Genomic DNA, 12,439 nt, shown 5'->3' on the forward strand with positions numbered 1-12,439 from the left:
CACCCAGCTTCACTCAACGACCAGCAAGCTACAGTGCTGGACACCCTATGCCAAACAACTAGCAAGACAGGAACACAACACCACCCATTAGCAGAGAGGTGGCCTAAAATCATAAAAAGTCCGCAGACACCCCAAAACACACCACCAGACGTGGACCTGCCCACCAGAAAGACAAGATCCAGCCTCATCCACCAGAACACAGGCACTAGTCCCCTCCACCAGGAAGCTTACACAACCCACTAAACCAACCATAGCCACTGGGGACAGACACCAAAAACAACGGGAACTACGAACCTGCAGCCTGCAAAAAGGAGACCCCAAACACAGTAACATAAGCAAAATGAGAAGACAGAAAAACACACAGCAGGAGAAGGAGCAAGATAAGAACCCACCAGACCCAACAAATGAAGAGGTAATAGGCAGTCTACCTGAAAAAGAATTCAGAATAATGATGGTAAAGATGATCCAAGATTCTATTTCCGAGATCCAAAATCTTGGAAATAGAATAGACAAAATGCAAGAAACAGTTAACAAGGACCTAGAAGAACTAAAGATGAATCAAGCATCGATTAAAAACACAATAAATGAAATAAAAAATACTCTAGATGGGATCAATAGCACAATAACTGAGGCAGAAGAACGGATAAGTGAGGTGGAAGATAAAATAGTGGAAATAACTGCTGCAGAGCAAACTGAAGAAAAAAGTATGAAAAGAACAGAGGACAGTCTCACAGACCTCTGGGACAACATTAAACACATGAACATTCGAATTATAGGGGTTCCAGAAGAAGAAGAGAAAAAGAAAGGGACTGAGAAAATATTTGAAGAGATTATAGTTGAAAACTTCCCTAATATGGGAAAGGAAATAGTTAATCAAGTCCAGGAGGCACAGAGAGTCCGATACAGAATAAATCCAAGAAGAAATACGCCAAGACACATATTAATCAAACTTTGAAAAATTAAACACAAAGAAATCATATTAAAAGCAGCAAGGGAAAAACAACAAATAACACACAAGGGAATCCCCATCAGGTTAACAGCTGATCTCTCAGCAGAAACTCTACAAGCCAGAAGGGAGTGGCAGGACATAATTAAAGTGATGAAGGAGAGAAAACTGCAACCAAGATTACTCTACCCAGCAAGGATCTCATTCAGATTTGATGGAGAAATTAAAACGTTTACAGACAAGCAAAAGCTGAGAGAGTTCAGCACCACCAAACCAGCTTTACAACAAATGCTAAAGGAACTTCTCAAGGCAAGAAACACAGCAGAAGGAAAAGACCTACAATAACGAACGCAAAACAATTAAGAAAATGGGAATAGGAACATACATATCGATAATTACCTTCAAGGTAAATGGACTAAATGCTCCCACCAAAAGACACAGATTGGCTGAATGGATAAAAAAACAAGTCCCAAATATATGCTGTCTACAAGAGACCCACTTCAGACCTAGAGACACATACAGACTGAAAGTAAGGGGATGGAAAAAGATATTCCATGCAAATGGAAACCAAAAGAAAGCTGGAGTAGCAATTCTTATATCAGACAAAATAGACTTTAAAATAAAGACTATTAGAAGAGACAAAGAAGGACACTACATAATGATCAAGGGATCGATCCAAGAAGAAAATATAACAATTGTATATATTTATGCACCAAACATAGGAGCACCTCAATGCATAAGGCAAATACTAACAGCCATAAAAGGAGAAATCGACAGTAACACAATCATAGTAGGGGACTTTAACACCCCGCTTTCACCAATGGACAGATCATCCAAAATGAAAATAAATAAGGAAACAAAAGCTTTAAATGATACATTAAACAAGATGGACTTAATTGATATTTATAGGACATTCCATCCAAAAAAAACAGAATACACATTTTTCTCAAGTGCTCATGGAACATTCTCCAGGATAGATCATATCTTGGGTCACAAATCAAGCTGCGGTAAATTTAAGAAAATTGAAATTGTATCAAGTATCTTTTCTGACCACAGTGCTATGAGACTAGATATCAATTACAGGAAAAGATCTGTAAAAAATACAAACACATGGAGGCTAAACAATACACTACTTAATAACGAAGTGATCACTGAAGAAATCAAAGAGGACATTAAAAAATACCTAGAAACAAATGACAATGGAGACACGATGACCCAAAACCTATGGGATGCAGCAAAAGCAGTTCTAAGAGGGAACTTTATAGCAATACAATCCCACCTTAAGAAACAGGAAACATCTCGAATAAACAACCTGACCTTGCATCTAAAGCAATTAGAGAAAGAAGAACAAAAACATCCCAAAGTTAACAGAAGGAAAGAAATCATAAAAATCAGATCAGAAATAAATGAAAAAGAAATGAAGGAAATGATAGCAAAGATCAATAAAACTAAAAGCTGGTTCTTTGAGAAGATAAACAAAATTGTTAAACCATTAGCCAGCCTCATCAAGAAAAAAAAAGGAGAAGACTCAAATCAATAGAATTAGAAATGAAAAAGGAGAAGTAACAACTGACACTGCAGAAATACAAAAGATCATGAGAGATTACAATAAGCAACTCTATGCCAATAAAATGGACAACCTGGAAGAAATGGACAAATTCTTAGAAATGCACAACCTGCCAAGACTGAATCACGAAGAAATAGAAAATATGAACAGAGCAATCACAAGCACTGAAATTGAAACTGTGATAAAAAATGTTCAAACAAACAAAAGCCCAGGACCAGATGGCTTCACAGGCGAATTCTATCAAGCATTTAGAGAAGAGCTAACACCTATCCTTCTCAAACTCTTCCAAAATATAGCAGAGGGAGGAACACTCCCAAACTCATTCTACAAGGCCACCATCACCTTGATACCAAAAGCAGACAAGGATGTCACAAAGAAAGAAAACTACAGGCCAATATCACTGATGAACATAGATGCAAAAATCCTCAACAAAATACTAGCAAACAGAATCCAACAGCACATTAAAAGTATCATACACCATGATCAAGTGGGGTTTATTCCAGGAATGCAAGGATTCTTCAATATATGCAAATCAATCAATGTGATACACCATATTAACAAGTTGAAGGAGAAAAACCATATGATCATCTCAATAGATGCAGAGAAAGCTTTCGACAAAATTCAACACCCATTTATGATAAAAACCCTGCAGAAAGTAGGCATAGAGGGAACTTTCCTCAACATAATAAAGGCCATATATGACAAACCCACAGCCAGCATCGTCTTCAATGGTGAAAAACTGAAACCATTTCCACTAAGATCAGGAACAAGACAAGGTTGCCCACTCTCACCACTCTTATTCAACATAGTTTTGGAAGTTTTAGCCCCACAATCAGAGAAGAAAAGGAAATAAAAGGAATCCAAATTGGAAAAGAAGAAGTAAAGTTGTCACTGTTTGCAGATGACATGATACTATACATAGAGAATCCTAAAGATGCTACCAGAAATCTACTAGAGCTAATCAATGAACTTGGTAAAGTTGCAGGATACAAAATTAATGCAGAGAAATCTCTGGCATTCCTATATACTAATGATGAAAAATCTGAAAGTGGAATCAAGGAAAAACTCCCATTTACCATTGCAACAAAAAGAATAAAATATCTAGGAATAAACCTACCTAAGGAGACAAAAGACCTGTATGCAGAAAATTATAAGACACTGATGAAAGAAATTAAAGATGATACAAATAGATGGAGAGAAATACCATCTTCTTGGATTGGAAGTATCAACATTGTGAAAATGTCTCTACTACCCAAAGAAATCTACAGATTCAATGCAATCCCGATTAAACTACCACTGGCATTTTTCACAGAACTAGAACAAAAAATTTCACAATTTGTATGGAAACACAAAAGACCCCGAATAGCCAAAGCAATCTTGAGAACGAAAAATGGAGCTGGAGGAATCAGGCTCCCTGACTTCAGACTATACTACAAAGCTACAGTAATCAAGACAGTATGGTACTGGCACAAAAACAGAAAGATAGATCAATGGAACAGGATAGAAAGCCCAGAGATAAACCCACGGACATATGGTCACCTTATCTTTGATAAAGGAGGCAGGAATGTACAGTGGAGAAAGGACAGTCTCTTCAATAAGTGGTGTTGGGAAAACTGGACAGGGACATGTAAAATATGAGATTACATCACTCCCTAACACCATACACAAAAATAAGCTCATAATGGATTAAAGACCTAAATGTTAGGCCAGACACTATCAAACTCTTAGAGGAAAACATAGGCAGAACATTCTATGACATAAATCACAGCAAGATCCTTTTTGACCCACATCCTAGAGAAATGGAAATAAAGACAAAAATAAGCACATGGGACCTAATGAAACTTAAAAGCTTTTGCACAGCAAAGGAAACCATAAACAAGACCAAAAGACAACCCTCAGAATGGGAGAAAATATTTGCAAATGAAGCAACTGACAAAGGATTAATCTCCAAAATTTATAAGCAGCTCATGCAGCTCAATAACAAAAAAACAAACAACCCAATCCAAAAATGGGCAGAAGACCTAAATAGACATTTCTCCACAGAAGATATACAGACTGCCAACAAACACATGAAAAGATGCTCAACATCTTTACTCATTAGAGAAATGCAAATCAAAACTACAATGAGATATCATCTCACACCAGTCAGAATGGCCATTATCAAAAATCTAGAAACAATAAGTGCTGGAGAGGGTGTGGAAAAAAGGGAGCACTTTTGCACTGCTGGTGGGAATGTGAATTGGTACAGCCACTATGGAGAACGGTATGGAGGTTCCTTAAAAAACTACAAATAGAACTACCATATGACCCAGCAATCCCACTACTGGGCTTATACCCTGAGAAAACCATAATTCAAAAAGAGACATGTACCAAAATGTTTATAGCAGCCCTATTTACAATAGCCCAGAGATGGAAACAATCTAAGTGTCCATCATCGGATTAATGGGTAAAGAAGTTGTGGCACATATATACAATGGAATATTACTCAGCCATAAAAAGAAATGAAATTGAGCTATTTGTAATGAGGTGGATGGACTTAGAGTCTGTCATACAGAGTGAAGTAAGTCAGAAAGAGAAAGACAAATACTGTATGCTGACACATATATATGGAATTTAAGAAAAAAATGTCATGAAGAACATAGGGGTAAGACAGGAATAAAGACACAGACCTACTAGAGAATGGACTTGAGGATATGGGGAGTGGGAAGGGTAAGCTGTGACAAAGTGAAAGAGCGGCATGGACATATATACAGTACCAAACGTAAGGTAGATAGCTAGTGGGAAGCAGCCGCATAGCACAGGGAGATCAGCTCCGTGCTTTGTGACCGCCTGGAGGGGTGGAATAGGGAGGGTGGGAGGGAGACGCAAAAGGGAGGGGATATGGGAACATATGTATATGTATAACTGATTAAATTTGTTATAAAGCAAAAAAAAAAATAGAAAGTGTAATAAAAAAACAAAAAAACCCGACATATTAAAATGTTCAGAATCTTCTTGAATTAATCAAATGTGTGAAACCTCATCAGATTTGAAAGTACTTAAATTTCTCAGCAAGGGTTCACATAGTAACATAAAAAGTCACGTAAGTTTTTTGAATGATTTTAGGCCTATTGTGATATGGTTGTTAGCATGGAAATTAAAAAAAAGCATTCTCCTGATGAATTTTCATTATTTAATGCCTTATATATTATCAATAGACATTGAATAAAGGCAACATCTCTTTTACTTCTGGAATTCCCACCAAACACCAGCAAAGATACTGAAAACTAGTTTTTAAACTAATTAAAACATATGTGGGTCTTTCAAGCTTTTACCGACTACATACACCTAGTTACTATATAGTTACTGGCAATGAGTAAGTAGCATAGAATCAGTTTTCCGTCCTTCCTGCTGTCAAAAATAATTTCATTGTCATGTTTTCCTTTTTTTTTTTTTAATGTGTTGAGTCTAATGTAGTCTACAAAATAGAAACCCTTAGCTAATGAGTTTAAAACATTTGATTAGTTCTAGTTTACTTTTGCTTGGGAATCAGAAATCATGTTTCTCAGATTATCATTGTTTCATATTTCAATAAAAGAAATTTTCATTTTTTGGATTGTGCAATAAGATTTTCAGTTATTGTTTGATAGACAAGTAAATAAGTATATTTCAAAGTTTATGTTTAGTTTTAGCTCTACACTTTATTATAAAATGAAATGGCAGGGCTTCCCTGGTAGCACAGTGGTTGAGAGTCTGCCTGACGATGCAGGGGACACGGGTTGGTGTCCCGGTCTGGGAAGATCCCACATGCTGCAGAGCGGCTGGGCCTGTGAGCCATGGCCGGTGAGCCTGCGTGTCCGGAGCCTGTGCTCCGCAACGGGAGAGGCCACAACAGTGACAGGCCTGCATACCGCAAAAAAAAAAAAAAAAAAAGAAAGAAAAAAAGAAATGGCAGAGTTGCTGAATTCTAACAGTATGTTTTGAATGTGGGAATAACGAACTGCGTGATGATGAAGAACTAGAGGTTATGTCCACTGGATAAGGAGATCCTCTGAGTTTTTGCTAAGTGCACTCAGTATGCAGTGGTTCAACTTGCTGAGTTTTAGTCTGCCATCTTCACTGGACACTGGGGTTAGATAACTGGCACTGTTGGTTACCTTAAGAACCATTACCTGTCAATCCCTAAGTCACAAGGTAGAAAGCAGTAGTGTTCATTGTAACACAGTTGTTATCAGACTAGTAAGTAAAATCTAGGAGTCTAGAGAGTTTCTCTAAATTAAAACACACACAAACACACACACACACACACTCACAGTCAGAGGACATTAAGTACCATGGCTTTTTATTTTGAATTGGGGAGGAAGAAAACATTTGCTTACCTAGCAAACCCCTCTGAAAACTTTCCTTTTATGTGTTCCAGAGAGGTAATAGTACACTTACACTTTGCAAAGAAGTGAGGTTACTAAAACTTCTAAAACACCTCTATCTGGGTTTCCTTTAAAAAGATAATGGAACAAGACTTTATTTTGCAATCAATATTCTTGCTAAAAGACATTATGGTTTCATGGAACTCAGTTAAAAGAACCCTTCAGAAAAGTAACTGAACAAGAGCTGATACCTGACTCTTCAATTTCTCTTTATTTAAGACAGAAACATCAAAGCTGCAGGCCCTCAAGCAGTAGCAAAAGTCAAGTGCTGCCATTAGACTACAAAGCAGTCTTTGTAAATTATTAACTTTCCAACTGCAGCATCAAGCTAGCTTCTACGTGGAATCATAACTATTAATCAGCCAAGGAATTATTTAAAATACATAAAAATATTTTAAAATATTATTTTAAGGGACTGCAAATCATGAATTTTAAGATTTTCTAATTTAGAATTATTAACCACTGGAAACATTTGCCACAGGTAACCGTGGCATCCATAGCATCACTGGAGTACGTTTCAGTGCTTATGTAACTTGGTGGTAACCTGCGGCATGTGTGGTGAAATGAATTTTTTTTCAAACATAAAGAATAAAGAGATCTGTGTTAGTCTCCTATTCCTGTGAATACTTCTGAGTCCTTAAGAATTTTAATTATCTCATCACCCTGTTTTGTGTCATTAGACTTAATCTGATACCAGACTTCCTCATATATTGCATGAAATGACCCCATTGGGAAGAATAGAGAGCTCCTCATTAAATGAGGCACTAGATCTTCTTCCTCCCGTGCTTAATCTGCTTTTTACTTGATTAGCATGGATTTGGATGGTGGCAGAGATTTGCCTTCTCTTCAGGGACATTCACTTTTGTAGGAGTATCTCTCCTTTTGGCTTTCTAGAGCATAGACCCAGGAGTAAGCATCACTGAACAGCATCCCTATACATAGATTTCTTGAATCTTTTTCTTGTTTCATGACAAATATTTGAAGAATCCAAGAGACCCATAAAAGGTCATCTTACATATTATTTTCCTGTTGCGTTTTTTGCCCTTTTTTGCATGTGGAAGTGAACATTAACTTCATAAGCTCAGTACTACTTGAAGTTGGTTGACAGGTGAGACTTTGAGAGTTAAGGTTATATATAAGAATTAAATATTCTTTATCTAAGCTTCTATATTCTTTGTACTATATAACTGGGTCCTTTCTAGACTGGGATTATCAACTTGATACTTCATTACATTAAGTAAAATTTAGATATTTATTTTACGATATTAAAAATTTATATTTTAAGAGATACTTTTTATAACTCTAGCTAGTAAGAAAATTTGAAAATTTTGTCGATCTGGCTTTCTTGTACAAATAATATGCTGTTAGAGGAATTGGCGTAGGGTTTGGGCAATGTAAATAAAATTCAGAAAAGCCTGGCTTCTATTTCTAGTGACATTTATTAATCAATTGTTTGACCTTCAATAAATCACTTATCCTCTGAGCTTTTATCTTTAATATTGGACATAGAGTTTTACATTCTCTCACAGAACCAGTGAGTGGACAAAAATGAAATTATATTAGTAACATAATGAGGTAAACACTTTCAAAATGTAGGGAAGTATAGATAAAAATGTTAATATGCCATATGATATGATATCTGATATATGTGATATTATTAAATGTATTTTTATATTTATAATTTTATGAAATTTGAAATGAAAGCAGTTTCTAGTTTCTTCATTTTCAACAGTGTATGACAGGATTGGAATAAATGGTTTCTATGTAATTTGACAGAAGTGGCACTTTGTAAATTAGACCGAATATGATAATGTGAGAGTATACAATGCTTTCCTCTCCTCAGCTAAATCACCTTAAAGAACGACTATTGGAGAATGTATTGGATGAGCACATATTAGGTTACATAACAAGTAAATAGATGTGTATGGGTATCATTAAAGATAAATGTATCAAATCCTAGACAAAAAAAAATATTTCTGCTGACTTCATACAGCATGATAAATAGTTACATTAGCTTTCAAAATATGTGGAAGAAAAGAAGATATATAGATTGCTAACAAACACATGAAAGAATGCTCAACATCAGGAATCATTAGAGAAATGCAAATCAAAACTACAGTGAGGTATCACCTCCCACTGGTCAGAATGGCCATCAGCAAAAAATCTACAAACAATAAATGCTGGAGAGGGTGTGGAAAAAAAGGAACCCTCTTGCACTGTTGGTGGGAATGTAAATTGATACAGCCACTATGGAGAACAGTATGGAGGTTCCTTAAAAAAATAAAAATAGAACTACCATATGACCCAGTGATCCCACTATTGGGCATATACTTTGAGAAAACCATAATTCAAAAAGAGTCATCGACCCCAATGTTCATTACAGCACTATTTACAATAGCCAGGGCATGGAAGCAACTTAGGTGTCCATCAACAGATGAATGGATAAAGAAGATGTGACACATATATACAATGGAATATTACTCAGCCATAAAAAGAAATGAAATTGAGTTATTTGTAGTGAGGTGGTTGGACCTAGAGTCTGTCATACAGAGTGAAGTAAGTCAGAAAGAGAAAAACAAATACCATATGCTAACACATATATGGAATAAAAAAAAAATGATTCTGATGAACCTAGGGGAAGGACAGTAATAAAGACACAAACGTAGAGAATGGACTTCAAGACATGGGGAGGGGGGAGGGTAAGCTGGGATGAAGTGAGAGAGTCGTATTGACATATTTATACTACCAAATGTAAAATAGACAGCTATTGGGAAGCAGCTACATAGCACAGGGAGATCAGCTTGGTGCTTTGTGACCACCTAGAGGCGTGGGATAAGGAGGGTGGGAGGGAGCTGCAAGAGGGAGGGTATATGGGGATATATGTATACATATAGCTGATTCACTTTTTTATACAGCCGAAACCATCACACCACTGTAAAGCAATTATACTCCAATAAAGATGTTTAAAAATATATGTGGAAGATAACATATAATTACATATGCAGAAATACTAAAAATCTTTGGGGTGCTTGGGATCAACTGATTTTACCACCTTAAATATGAAAATATACATATAAACTGAGGCTTTGTGTACCATATATACAAATATAAAGGGAAAATTTTTCAGAATCTTATTTTTTTTTTGCATTAAGAAAAATTAAAGCTTAAGAGAGAGCTTTAAATCATCTAAATATCTTCTTCAAAGGCAAGGCATAAAAGAATCAGGCAAAGGTATGCGTCATTTGAAAGCATGGTTGCCACCATCATTATTCCTAATTATTCTTGACATTTTGTCCATTATACCATGAGGCTCCTTGGAGGATGGAATAATAAGCTGGAAGTGAAGACTAGCTAATTATCTATATTGTATAAAAAAGTTTTGGTATTGTAGATGAAGCATCAATTGTGTAAATTGGTGATAAACCCTGACAGTAGAAATATATCTTGGAAATGACTCTTAGGTTCAAGTTTAGAAATCTTGTCATCATCTCTTTCTTCTCCTCTATAAATCAGTAAATTCTCATTTGCAGCAAGAAATATATACAAGAATAGTTTGAATGAATTGCATCATAAGGAACTACTTTGCAAAATATAATCACCTTTTAAGCTTACAAATATAGCAGTTTTTTATATTGATTTTTTTTGTGGGATAATTATATATATTGTTCTTGTCTACCTTGAAAATCAATAATCATTACTTAGGATTTGTTCATATTAAACAAGAAAATGCTAGTTAACTTTGTAAACGATTTCATATACATAGTTGTAAATTCTTGTGCATGCTTAACCCAGAATTTGGGCCTTATTGTGCTATTGGGATCTGAATGTGGTTGTTACAAAAGTCATTTGCATTGGAACTTTGCCAAGATGCCCTTAGGCAAAGGTTAACTTTTTTTTTTATCAAAAATTTTTATTCAGATTACTTCAAATTTTTATTAGTTTCTGCTTTATAACAAAGTGAATCAGTCATACATATACATCTGTTCCCCCATCCCTTCCCTCTTGCATCTCCCTCCTTCCCACCCTCCCTATCTCACCCCTCCAGGTGGTCACAAAGCACCGATCTGATCTCCCTGTGCTATGTGGCTGCTTCCCCCTAGCTATTGAACTTAAGTTTGGTTGTATATATATGTCCATGCCTCTCTTTCGCTTTGTCACAGCTTACCCTTCCCCCTCCCCATATCCTCAAGTCCATTCTCAAGTAGGTCTGTGTCTTTATTTCTGTTTTACCCCTAGGTTCTTCATGACATTTTTTTTCTTAAATTCCATATATATGTGTTAGCAAATGGTATTTGTCTTTCTCTTTCTGAGTTACTTCACTCTTATGAAAAGAATTAGCTTACCTATAATGCTGGAAATGAAGTTGGTGTTTTTACATGATCTTATAACAATAAACTAGAAAATGAAGATTATCCTTGTTTCACTGGGAATTTTATCATATTTTGAAATTTTTAACAACAGTTTGTAGTCCTTGCTTACAATCTACTCTTCAACTTTTTTTTTTTTTTGGATTTACAGATTATGTTAATGAATGAAGGAAAGTGTCTTTTTTGTTGTTTGTTTTTGGTTTAGGGTTTTTTTTTTTTTTTTGAGAATTCTGTGAATAAAGGAGAAATTTTTATCAGCTGGAACAATCCCATCAACTACCTATACCTACAGCTGGGAAAATATAACAAGCCAAGTGTGGTCAGACTTCCATGCCCCAGTCTGTCCTCTGGACATTTCAGTCAGTGTTAACATCTCAACCAGATGAGGTACTGCTAACCTAGGGATCATATAGACATGAGAGGTGTTGTGGTTGCTCAATGAGTAGGTGGGACAAATTCTGGGATTTAGTTGGGGACAGGAGTACTCATTTAGAGAACAGTCTGGAAATGATAATTTGCCCCAAACTGCATACCAATTCTTGTGGGTTCTCAGGACAGAATTTGGTACACAGAAAAATTTCTGGAATTTCCATTTCTATTAACTTGTATCTAAAAGTGAAAAAAACCCCAAAACTTTGCAATATTGATATACAGAGTAATATAAAGTGAATAATTCTTTTTTTATTAGTTTCTGCTTTATAACAAAGTGAATCAGTCATACATATACATCTGTTGCCACATCCCTTCCCTCTTGCATCACCCTCCCTCCCACCCTCCCTATCCCACCCCTCCAGGCGGTCACAAAGCACCGAGTTGATCTCCCTATGCTATGCGGCTGCTTCCCACTATCTCTCTACCTTACGTTTGGTAGTGTATATATGTCCATGCCTCTCTTTCGCTTTGTCACAGCTTACCCTTCCCCCTCCCCATATCCTCAAGTCCATTCTCAGTAGGTCTGTGTCTTTATTCCTGTTTTACCCCTAGGTTCTTCATGACACTTTTTTTTCTTAAGTTCCATATATATGTGTTAGCATACGGTATTTGTCTTTCTCTTTCTGACTTACTTCACTCTGTATGACAGACTCTATGTCTATCCACCTCATTACAAATAGCTCAGTTTCGGATGACTGGATAAAGAAGATGTGGCACATAT

The sequence above is a fragment of the Hyperoodon ampullatus genome (assembly GCF_949752795.1).
Source record: "Hyperoodon ampullatus genome assembly, chromosome: 16".
NCBI lineage: Eukaryota > Metazoa > Chordata > Mammalia > Artiodactyla > Ziphiidae > Hyperoodon > Hyperoodon ampullatus.